This window comes from Schistocerca piceifrons, chromosome 3 (genome assembly GCF_021461385.2).
Source record: "Schistocerca piceifrons isolate TAMUIC-IGC-003096 chromosome 3, iqSchPice1.1, whole genome shotgun sequence".
In the NCBI taxonomy this organism is placed as follows: Eukaryota; Metazoa; Arthropoda; class Insecta; order Orthoptera; family Acrididae; genus Schistocerca; species Schistocerca piceifrons.
The window spans coordinates 309475050-309485486 of NC_060140.1; the positions used below are offsets into that span (position 1 = coordinate 309475050).

The 10437-nt window shown below is 42.3% G+C and overlaps 1 pseudogene; it reads left to right on the plus strand.

Moving 5' to 3' along the window:
• The first annotated feature begins 4723 nt into the window (after positions 1–4723).
• Positions 4724–4841, plus strand: LOC124790312 (annotated as a pseudogene).
• Positions 4842–10437: the final 5596 nt, after the last annotated feature.

The window sequence follows — 10437 nt, forward strand, 5'->3', positions numbered from 1 at the left end:
GAGTTAAAAAATTCTTTAGTACCATTTAAATACATGCTAAAATTAAGGAAAATGTCACAGGAGTGAGGGCAAAAGCGGTTAATGGCCTGGTTGAAGGAACTGAGCGGATTTACTTTTGAACAGCGTAAATCTTGACATTAGGAGGCATTTGCATTAAAATTGTCAGATTGTATTTTTTTTCCTTTTTCTTAAGGAGTAGAAAGCTGCAAGGGTGCAGGGAACAATATTTGTTAACCGTGCTTTCGTAAACTGTGACCCACAGTAAATGGCAGGTGCTTATAAAACTATGTCCTACTGGCAGATATAGAATTACTGCAAACCACCACCTACACGTACTACAGAATCCCTACAATATAGACAACTGTTTTGTATTGTTAATTTAACCAAATAGGCAGACTAGAAATAGCCAGTATTGTTTTACAGACCAATAATGAAATTCTACTTGAATTTGGCAGGAGCAGGCACACTCAGTTCTGCATCAGACGAAATGACCATTTAAGTGAAATAAAAGACAAACTAGATTCAATATTACATCAACCCAATTATGTTGCTGCAAAAGAAAGTTTCCCTAGACGAGTCATCACATCACAGTAGGCATCATATTCTTCAGATAAACAATCAAACAGTTCAGAATAGAATATATAATCCAACTCATTCATAACAGCCACTATAAATCATTTTTCAAACTTACACATTATCAGTTTGCAAATATAAGTACATGCACAATGCAACCAAATGTTTTGTACAAGGCTTTCAAGAAAAACATGAATCCGCCCAAATAACTGTATCACAGAACATGATAATCTCATTTAAACAAAGAAAATCACATATTGAAAGGATGGTTTCTTCCCTGGAGACAAAATTCCCTCCCTAGATTAGCCCAAACCGTGAACGTTTTTGTAGGAAAAGACAGTGTGTCCACCTCTGTTGCCACTGCCACACAAGTCTACTAATGCTAAATACTGTCAAATACATAAAACATCGAAACATTAAAGTTATTTAAGAAACATTCCGCAAGTAGGAAGGAAAAGGTGGGAAAATGCACAGCACGGCATTATATATTATCCGAACGCATGACAACGACGTTCGATCAATACCGACTTCGAGGAAATGATCAGAACATATTCAGCTACTATTTGCATCACACTGCCTTGGTCCACAATCTTCTCACTGTGGCGTCCTTCGATAACCTATACATCGTACAAATGAATAGAAGAAATTACTGAGTAAATATAAACATAGAAACGGACAGCCTCCTCCCTCCCCCACAAACACACATACATTCATTGATAAATGATTATTTTATGCTTCACGAAAGAAAATACTGTACCTAAAATTCTGCCTAATCAGTAAATTTCATTGCTTTATTATTTTTTGTGCTTTATTGATTTATTATGCCCAGAGCCACAATATAGAGAACCTTTAACTGTGTGTTGTGTTGTATTTCTCTGTTTTATACTTCAATAAAAATGTTTATACCAAAAACTATACTGCCTTGTCAATAAATTTCATTGTTTTGTTATTTGCTATAAGATAGAGAACCTTTAAATGTGAATCGTTTTCTTTTCAGATAGATTTTTTCAACTGTTTCAGGGTGGTGCTTCAATGTTACAAGCATTATAATGTGATAGATAATGGAGAACCTCCTATTAAACTGAAGGAACTTACAGATTAAATAAATAAAATTAATTTATTTTGCATTTTTATTTCCACGCAACAAAGTTACAAACCAAGTGTCACACAATGAATCAGTTAGAAACCACATTTACTTTTTTTACTCTCACAGCACTAAAATCTTTTGCAAATCACATTTAATGCTTTTTTTAAATACTCTTTTCGCACATACACTAGAATCAGTTGCCAATCAAGTGAATGTTTTACTTATTTCCACATACACTTCTCATACATATACTAAAATACTTGCAAACAACATTAAATATTTTTTTAAATTTTTACACACAGAAAAATCAGTCATTGTCTTTCAGGCAGTAGTACCTCAAAGCTAAGATATTCACTTAATCTGGAAACATGAAACGTTTATCATCTTGTGCTGATTATCCTAGCTTGTGCTGTTTAACAGCAGAAAATACAAGGCACTTGGATTGAAGAATATACCGTACAGTCGTTTCAACATAATAATTCAACACACATTGCCAGTAATCACCGAATATCAGCGTTTTAACAGATACACCACGTGTCACAAACCCTCCCAAGACTACATTGCGCTGTGATGCATGGGTGTGCGGTTTTGTGACATCACAGAGTCATCCCAGAGAATCAGCACTGAAGCACTGATAACGAGCAGTCGCTGGAAGCCTTCGCTCTCTGTGGACGACAGCCTTATTGAGCTCAGTAATTCAGGGACAGTAGCACTGATTGAACTTAGAATTAGTGCTAATGGGTTGTCATTAATATTTCTATAGGACTTAGAAAAAGTATTGTGTCCCTAATCCAAGTGAACTGGCATACCATTAACTGTCTAATTTTCTTTATGAAAACTATTCAGATGGTTATTTATGTATTATTCAGAGTTACCTGTAATTGTGTCCTCCGGCGGACACTTATTATTAATTCAACGCTTGTGTTGCGTTTGAATGAAGTACATACTGCATAGTAACTGGGAAGCACATTACATGTGTGCATGGTTCTGCTTGGGATGCCACATTCGGACATAATGATGACGAGATGTTATAACTCTTGTATATTCGTATCTCTCCAGTGTAGTTACTGTGTACAAAGACACTTTCGGAACTGAAGTGCGATTTAGCTGCAAAATTTTAAGCTATACTAATTCTATGTTTCTCGTTGCAATATAGCCTCATCCAGAGGGATAAGACTACTCATGTACTTTTGTTGGTGAAAACTATGCAACGGTCCCAGAAAACGATGTAACAGGCCTAGTAACTACACTTGGAGAGGTTTCCAGGCATCACTAAAGCAATGGAACTGTCCAGTCGTCTCTCCAGGATTGTCATCATGGTAACAGGGATCATGCATTACAGCTATATTTCCCAAGGTTTAACAAAAAATTAGAACCATGAACGAACTACATAGCATGCTTAGAACAGCAATGGAATGACAGTGACATCCAGCAGGGAGCCTTTTTCTTAGCATATTCAGGAGCACAAGTGTACAGATTGCTCCAGCAAGTCAATTCTAAGGTGGAAAACAATGAATTAATACACATAACAGCTGAAACCAATTTAATGGAATCATTTGATTCTCACCTTCATGTGGCAGCAGCATGCCATAATTTGTTTAGTTGTAATAAGAAGAAAGGTCAAAGCTATCACGAGCGGATCGCACAATTGCCGGTATGTCTAGAGATTGCAGATTTCAGTGTTTAAACCCTAACTGTAAATAATTATATGTGGACTCGATGGTGTGGGAATGATCTTAGTTCTTACTTCATTCACTAAATTGGAGCCTTATAAATGGCTAACTGAAATTAGATGACGTCTCCTTGGATGCATGTTTACCGCTCATTCAGGCATTTGAACAAATTATGAGGGCTTCAGGAGGCCTACAGGATCTCTCACAGGTTTATTTAAATCGGCAGTCTCACCTAGGCTCTCTCTCGTCATTCTGAGAAGAATCTACCACCCTCAGGATGCATCGGGAGCCTCTAAGAAATTATGTTACCTTAGACCACACCTTCAGCAGCAAACGTGACTTTGTATGTTGACGGACCATATGCGGAACGTCTCGCAATTTAATTGTTGTTCAGTGATTACGACTGATTGTCACGATTTCCAGTGGAGAAGATGGAGCTAGCTTTAACTCCTATGAATGTGATAATCTGTTGCCCGGTGTATGATGGTTTCGGATACGGGTTTCCATCAGCAGTTCATTTTTCTCCTGGATCCCTCTAAAATCTCCAACGTTTTTCGATATGTAGGACAAAAAAAAAAAAACCTGCAAATGGAAACCCGTGCCTGAAAGCGTCATCCACCAACGCAACAGAGCAACGCATTCATAGGTGACAAGGCCTGTGTATGAAGCAGCTAGGTACATTTTTTCCACTGGCGATCGTGGCTATCAGTTATGATCACCGGAAAACAACATTGCGAGACGTTCCGCCTATAGTCTGTCAGCATACAAAGACGTGTTTGCTGCCGAAGGGGCGGCATAGTGGCAGGTGCTTGCGCCTCTAACTTCGACACTCTGTAACGTCGCTGGATGACATATCTGGACACAGGTTCCTACCTTCCATTTGTTCCTCAAGACACCCACCCCACAAGAAACACACCACCCTCGAAGTACGTTTGAAGCATTTCTGGGACACACTGTATGTGCTCAGCAACTAAAGTTTTGCTTGAAAACACAGATTATCTTATTCCTAACTGAAGTAAAATTGTTAATTATTAAACAAAAAAAGATTCTAAATCCAAAGATAACTCTGTCTACTTTCAATCTTTTCTGCCTGTTTATTGCTGGTCAAGTTCTCTGTCAGTCGCTATCAACGCCTTAAATTTTTCTTTTTCCTAATACCGTAGATGTTCTAGTCCAGTTAAAATTACTCGATAGTTGACACTTCACACGTTGGAGTTGGTTTCCTCCTACGAGGCTGCTCAACACCAAGCCGGAACCATCCACCATTGCCGAACCGCCACAGTAATTGGGCAGCTCACTTACTTCCAGTTTCTTGTCCAGCATTCTTTGTTGATGTGTTTATATCCCAAATCATGGATCTGGCACTTTTATTTCGTATTTCATCACATATGGCAACGGCCTTGCCGTAGTGGATACACCGGTTCCCGTGAGATCACCGAAGCTAAGCGCTGTCGGGCGTGGTCGGCACTTGGATGGGTGACAATCCTGGACGCCATGCGCTGTTGCCATTTTTCGGGGTGCACTCAGCCTCGTGATGCCAGGAGCTACTCGACCGAATAGTAGCGGCTTCGGTCAAGAATACCATCATAACGACCGGGAGAGCGGTGTGCTGACCCCACGCCCCTCCTATCTGCATCCTCCACTGAGGATGACACGGCGGTCGGATGGTCCCGATAGACCACTCGTGGCCTAACGACGGAGTGCTTTAAATTTCATCACATATGGTAAGTGCACCAAAAACAACACACACACTCACACACACACATGCACACAACGTTGCTAATGAAATACACATTTTCATACACAGCACAAGCTAAACACTACTGGATACTTCTACACAAGACACAATTCTGTGTGATGAGTACAATTATCATAATCAGAGAGATCGTCTTACGGTAAATGAGCTTTACACGTTGTGTGAAGCAGAATTTTCGAGGCTGTACATTCAGCATTGTGACTGGGTCTTTACAGTAATGAGTATAAGTACATAATGCAGTCGTGTGGTATAGCTCATAAACTTCACGTGTAGAAGGTTGTAGGTTCTAATCTTCTCAAACGTTACGATTTTTCTATTTATAAATATAATCAGAAGAGATCGATTATTATTTTTATTCAGTTAATTTGTTTATATATATTATTTTTAACTTTGTCGCCACGTCATTTTCATCATCATATAGACTTTTGTATTTGCTCTAATTTTTCTTCATATAATTCTTTTTTCATTTGGATTCGGCATGTGTCACCTATGATCTGCGACAAGGTCCCAGTCAGGATTGCTCGTCAGTTGGTAACACAGCAGCTTGCGTAGCCAGTGGGAGGACAGTTTCACGTAATCAATGATAACCAGAATTACCACTGAAATTGGATTTATCCTATCTTGTGTTTCCTCGTAGAGATTAGCCTTAAGTGTCATGAACAAAGCAATCGTGATTTTAGCTCTGTCGCAGATTGTTGATCGCCGTTTTCTTGGATACTTTGCGCATACAGAGGTGATGGTTAGCTTAGGATATGAGTTTAAATTCAGCGCTACAAAATGAGATGTCTGCCGCTGTTCAATCACTGGTCACTTAAAATCAGTTGTAGACAGTGCATCTCGAATTTCCAGCTGACCTGTCGGTGGCCGCTTCCTAAAATGCTCCGCATTGCACATTAACTGCAATGGTGAAGTGACCCTCTGTTTTTATATGTCGCCTAAAACCGAGCGCTAGCCGGCAGCCGATGTGGCAACACTACAGTGGTAAGTGAGACATCAAGTAATTTTAATCGGACTGTAGGCCCTCTTCTGTTACTATGAAAGTGCAGACAGCATCTGAGGTTTGTTTCTACAGTTCTGCTTTTGTTGACGAGTTTTGGCAACTCAAATACTTTGTCCTTACTCCGATAATTGATCCTCTTACGATCACAGAATTATGTAACATTACTATTCTCAGAGCGGTTCTCTTCCAGTTATTTAAGCGTATCAGATTGCTCTAACCAATCTAATAAAGACCCCCTCGTTTCGTTTCTAACCTCTTACTTTTTCTCTGTTTTTCTCTTTTGCCTAACCATTATGCTATCGATAAAGTGGCTCTCACTAACAGATTCTCATAAATATTTACTATCGTTGGAAGCATAAGCATTGTATCCTCCCTACTCTGCTCTGTCAAACATGCTCATCGCAGAAGTCATAACAATAGTCATTCAGGACTCTTAATGACCAGCATTGTAACGTTCTCTCAATTTTTATAATAATCAATAAGCGTTTCAAATGAAACATGTGTCGATTGTGTCCATGATTTTGACCTTGGAACACCATAAAAGATGTTATCAGCTTACCAATACCTAATGTTTAAAAGACGTAAAACACTGATCAACTTTTCAAGTCACAAATGCAGGCCGCGTGGGGCAGTCGTGAGTTCTTAGGCGCCTTGCCACGGTTCTCGCGGCAACCGCCGTCGGAAGTTCGAGTCCTCCCTGGGTCATGGGTGTGTGTGTTATCCTTAGTCTAAGTTAGTTTAAGTTAGATAAAGTAGTGTGTAAGCCTAGGGACCAATGACCTCAGCAGTTTGGTCCTATCGGAACTTACCACAAATTTCCAGTTTTTCACAAATGCAATGAGAGATTGCTATACAACCTCAGCATGTGAGGCATGTGCAGAAAGACAACACACGTACTATAAACACTAGAGCCACCATACAACCAAATACGACTGATACAGGAGTAATCAATAGAGAATATTAATTACCACCTGGTGAGCAAGTAGCATTAATTGTGTAAAATGTTCGTGGTGTTCAGACCATATCAAATTGGAGTTAAAAATCGAACTTTCGAAGATTGTTTTCTTCATAAAGAGATGACTGTGTGCTAGGAACGGGATCTGCTTCCTTTATAGTGGCCTTCAAGTCTGTCATTGGTTGGATGACTTCGCTCGGAATTTTGAGTGCTAATAGCGGTGTGACATCACCTGGAGGGCGGGATTCACATGGGCAAATTGAAGAAGACAATGTGGCAGAGTGCCTCCTCCTCTCCCCCATCGACACGCGATTGAGGGACGGAAGGGGGTAGAATCCGTCGCCAGTCAATTACCGTCCAATGGAAGTGATGGGGCACTCTGCCACACTGTCGATTTTCTGTATTTGCGTCCAGGTGAAGTCACACAGCCAGCAGAAATCAGAATTCAAAGCAACGTCAAGTGACCTATGGCAAGCTTGAGAGTCACTATAAAGAAAGTAGACCTTGCTCCCGTCACACAGCCATCTTCTGATGGAGAAGATGGTGATAATATTCGAAATCTGTAGTTTTAACTCTGATCTGACGTCAGCTCAACACCTCCAAGCTTTTACACAAGTATGTCGCCGTGAAAAACTTCAGTGTCAAGGGGTATTACCTCTGAGAGTCTTTTGTTTGACCAGGAAACAGCAGCGTTCCGGCAGAATTTGCGGAAAAATTTCAATATCTACACTCCTGGAAATGGAAAAAAGAACACATTGACACCGGTGTGTCAGACCCACCATACTTGCTCCGGACACTGCGAGAGGGCTGTACAAGCAATGATCACACGCACGGCACAGCGGACACACCAGGAACCGCGGTGTTGGCCGTCGAATGGCGCTAGCTGCGCAGCATTTGTGCACCGCCGCCGTCAGTGTCAGCCAGTTTGCCGTGGCATACGGAGCTCCATCGCAGTCTTTAACACTGGTAGCATGCCGCGACAGCGTGGACGTGAACCGTATGTGCAGCTGACGGACTTTGAGCGAGGGCGTATAGTGGGCATGCGGGAGGCCGGGTGGACGTACCGCCGAATTGCTCAACACGTGGGGCGTGAGGTCTCTACAGTACATCGATGTTGTCGCCAGTGGTCGGCGGAAGGTGCACGTGCCCGTCGACCTGGGACCGGACCGCAGCGACGCACGGATGCACGTCAAGACCGTAGGATCCCTCGCAGTGCCGTAGGGGACCGCACCGCCACTTCCCAGCAAATTAGGGACACTGTTGCTCCTGGGGTATCGGCGAGGACCATTCGCAACCGTCTCCATGAAGCTGGGCTACGGTCCCGCACGCCATTAGGCCGTCTTCCGCTCACGCCCCAACATCGTGCAGCCCGCCTCCAGTGGTGTCGCGACAGGCGTGAATGGAGGGACGAATGGAGACGTGTCGTCTTCAGCGATGAGAGTCGCTTCTGCCTTGGTGCCAATGATGGTCGTATGCGTGTTTGGCGCCGTGCAGGTGAGCGCCACAATCAGGACTGCATACGACCGAGGCACACAGGGCCAACACCCGGCATCATGGTGTGGGGAGCGATCTCCTACACTGGCCGTACACCACTGGTGATCGTCGAGGGGACACTGAATAGTGCACGGTACATCCAAACCGTCATCGAACCCATCGTTCTACCATTCCTAGACCGGCAAGGGAACTTGCTGTTCCAACAGGACAATGCACGTCCGCATGTATCCCGTGCCACCCAACGTGCTCTAGAAGGTGTAAGTCAACTACCCTGGCCAGCAAGATCTCCGGATCTGTCCCCCATTGAGCATGTTTGGGACTGGATGAAGCGTCGTCTCACGCGGTCTGCACGTCCAGCACGAACGCTGGTCCAACTGAGGCGCCAGGTGGAAATGGCATGGCAAGCCGTTCCACAGGACTACATCCAGCATCTCTACGATCGTCTCCATGGGAGAATAGCAGCCTGCATTGCTGCGAAAGGTGGATATACACTGTACTAGTGCCGACATTGTGCATGCTCTGTTGCCTGTGGCTATGTGCCTGTGGTTCTGTCAGTGTGATCATGTGATGTATCTGACCCCAGGAATGTGTCAATAAAGTTTCCCCTTCCTGGGACAATGAATTCACGGTGTTCTTATTTCAATTTCCAGGAGTGTATTTATAAGGTGCTTGCAAATTTCACCTAAGCTGCTTCTTTACTAGTACTGTCCAAAAAGCTATTAGTGCACGCCAGGATCTCTGTGTTGTTACATTCCATAGCATGACTGGTGACAAAGCAGTGTTCTGTGATAGTAGATTTTCTCGGCTGTTATTAGCGTGTACGACGCTTATTCTCAATACACAGATCGTCGTCAGTCCTGATAGCCTGACCAATGTATGACAGGCAAGAAATGCAAGGAATTTGGTAGCCGGCCGCTTTACGCAAACGAAGATCATCCTTTACAGGCCTTAAAAAGGAGCCTAATCTTAGATGGTCGTGGACAAACGCAGATCATGGCGTTTTCGCAGAACCCGACAGTTTCCTGTTGGAAATGCTATCTGAGTAAGACAAAAAGGCGGTAGAATTAGGTGCCACCTCGATACTTTCATCATTCAGCCGACAACAGACTTTTTCACTTCCTTTACATCTTGGCAACCAGTTTTGATCTTAATTTTATCGCTGATGTCATTTTTGCTTTTCCTCATACTTCTGTCTTTCTTCGTTTCACCCTTAATTCTCATTCTGTACTCATTAGACTGTTCATTACGGCAATGGTGGGCTAGTGCATCGCTGGCTTACTCTCAATTTGATCCAAGCACTTTGTTCGCAGTCTTCCATTCTTATAATTCCGTTTTGGTTTCTGTACATAGTGTACAATGCCTATCTTTCACTACATCTTACACCATTTTTTTCAGAGAATTCAGAACATTTTGCATCATTTTACAATGTCTAATACTTTTCCAGGTCGACAAATCTTATCAGCGTCTTTAGATTTTTCTTTAAGTCTTGCTTCCATTATAAAGCCCAACGTTAGAACCGCCTCTCTGGTGCCTCACCTTTCCTGAAGCCGAACAGACTATCCCATAACAGATCTTCTTTTCCATTCTTCTGTACATTATTCTTGTCAGCAGCTTTGGCGCATGAACTGGTAAGCACATTGTACCACAGTTTTTGCACTTATCTGCCTTTGCTATCTTCGTGATTGTGTAGATTATATACTTCCGAAATTCTGGTGGTATGTCTGCAGTCTCACAGATTCAACAAACCAATCTGAACGGTCTTTTGTTTGCTACTTTCCTTAATGATTTTGGAAATTTCGAAGGAATTTTGTCTGTCTCCTCTCCCTTTTTCGTTTAATAGTTTTGTTGATCTGCATTTCTGAAAGAGAGAAACTTGTTAACATCGAATATAAATTTAAA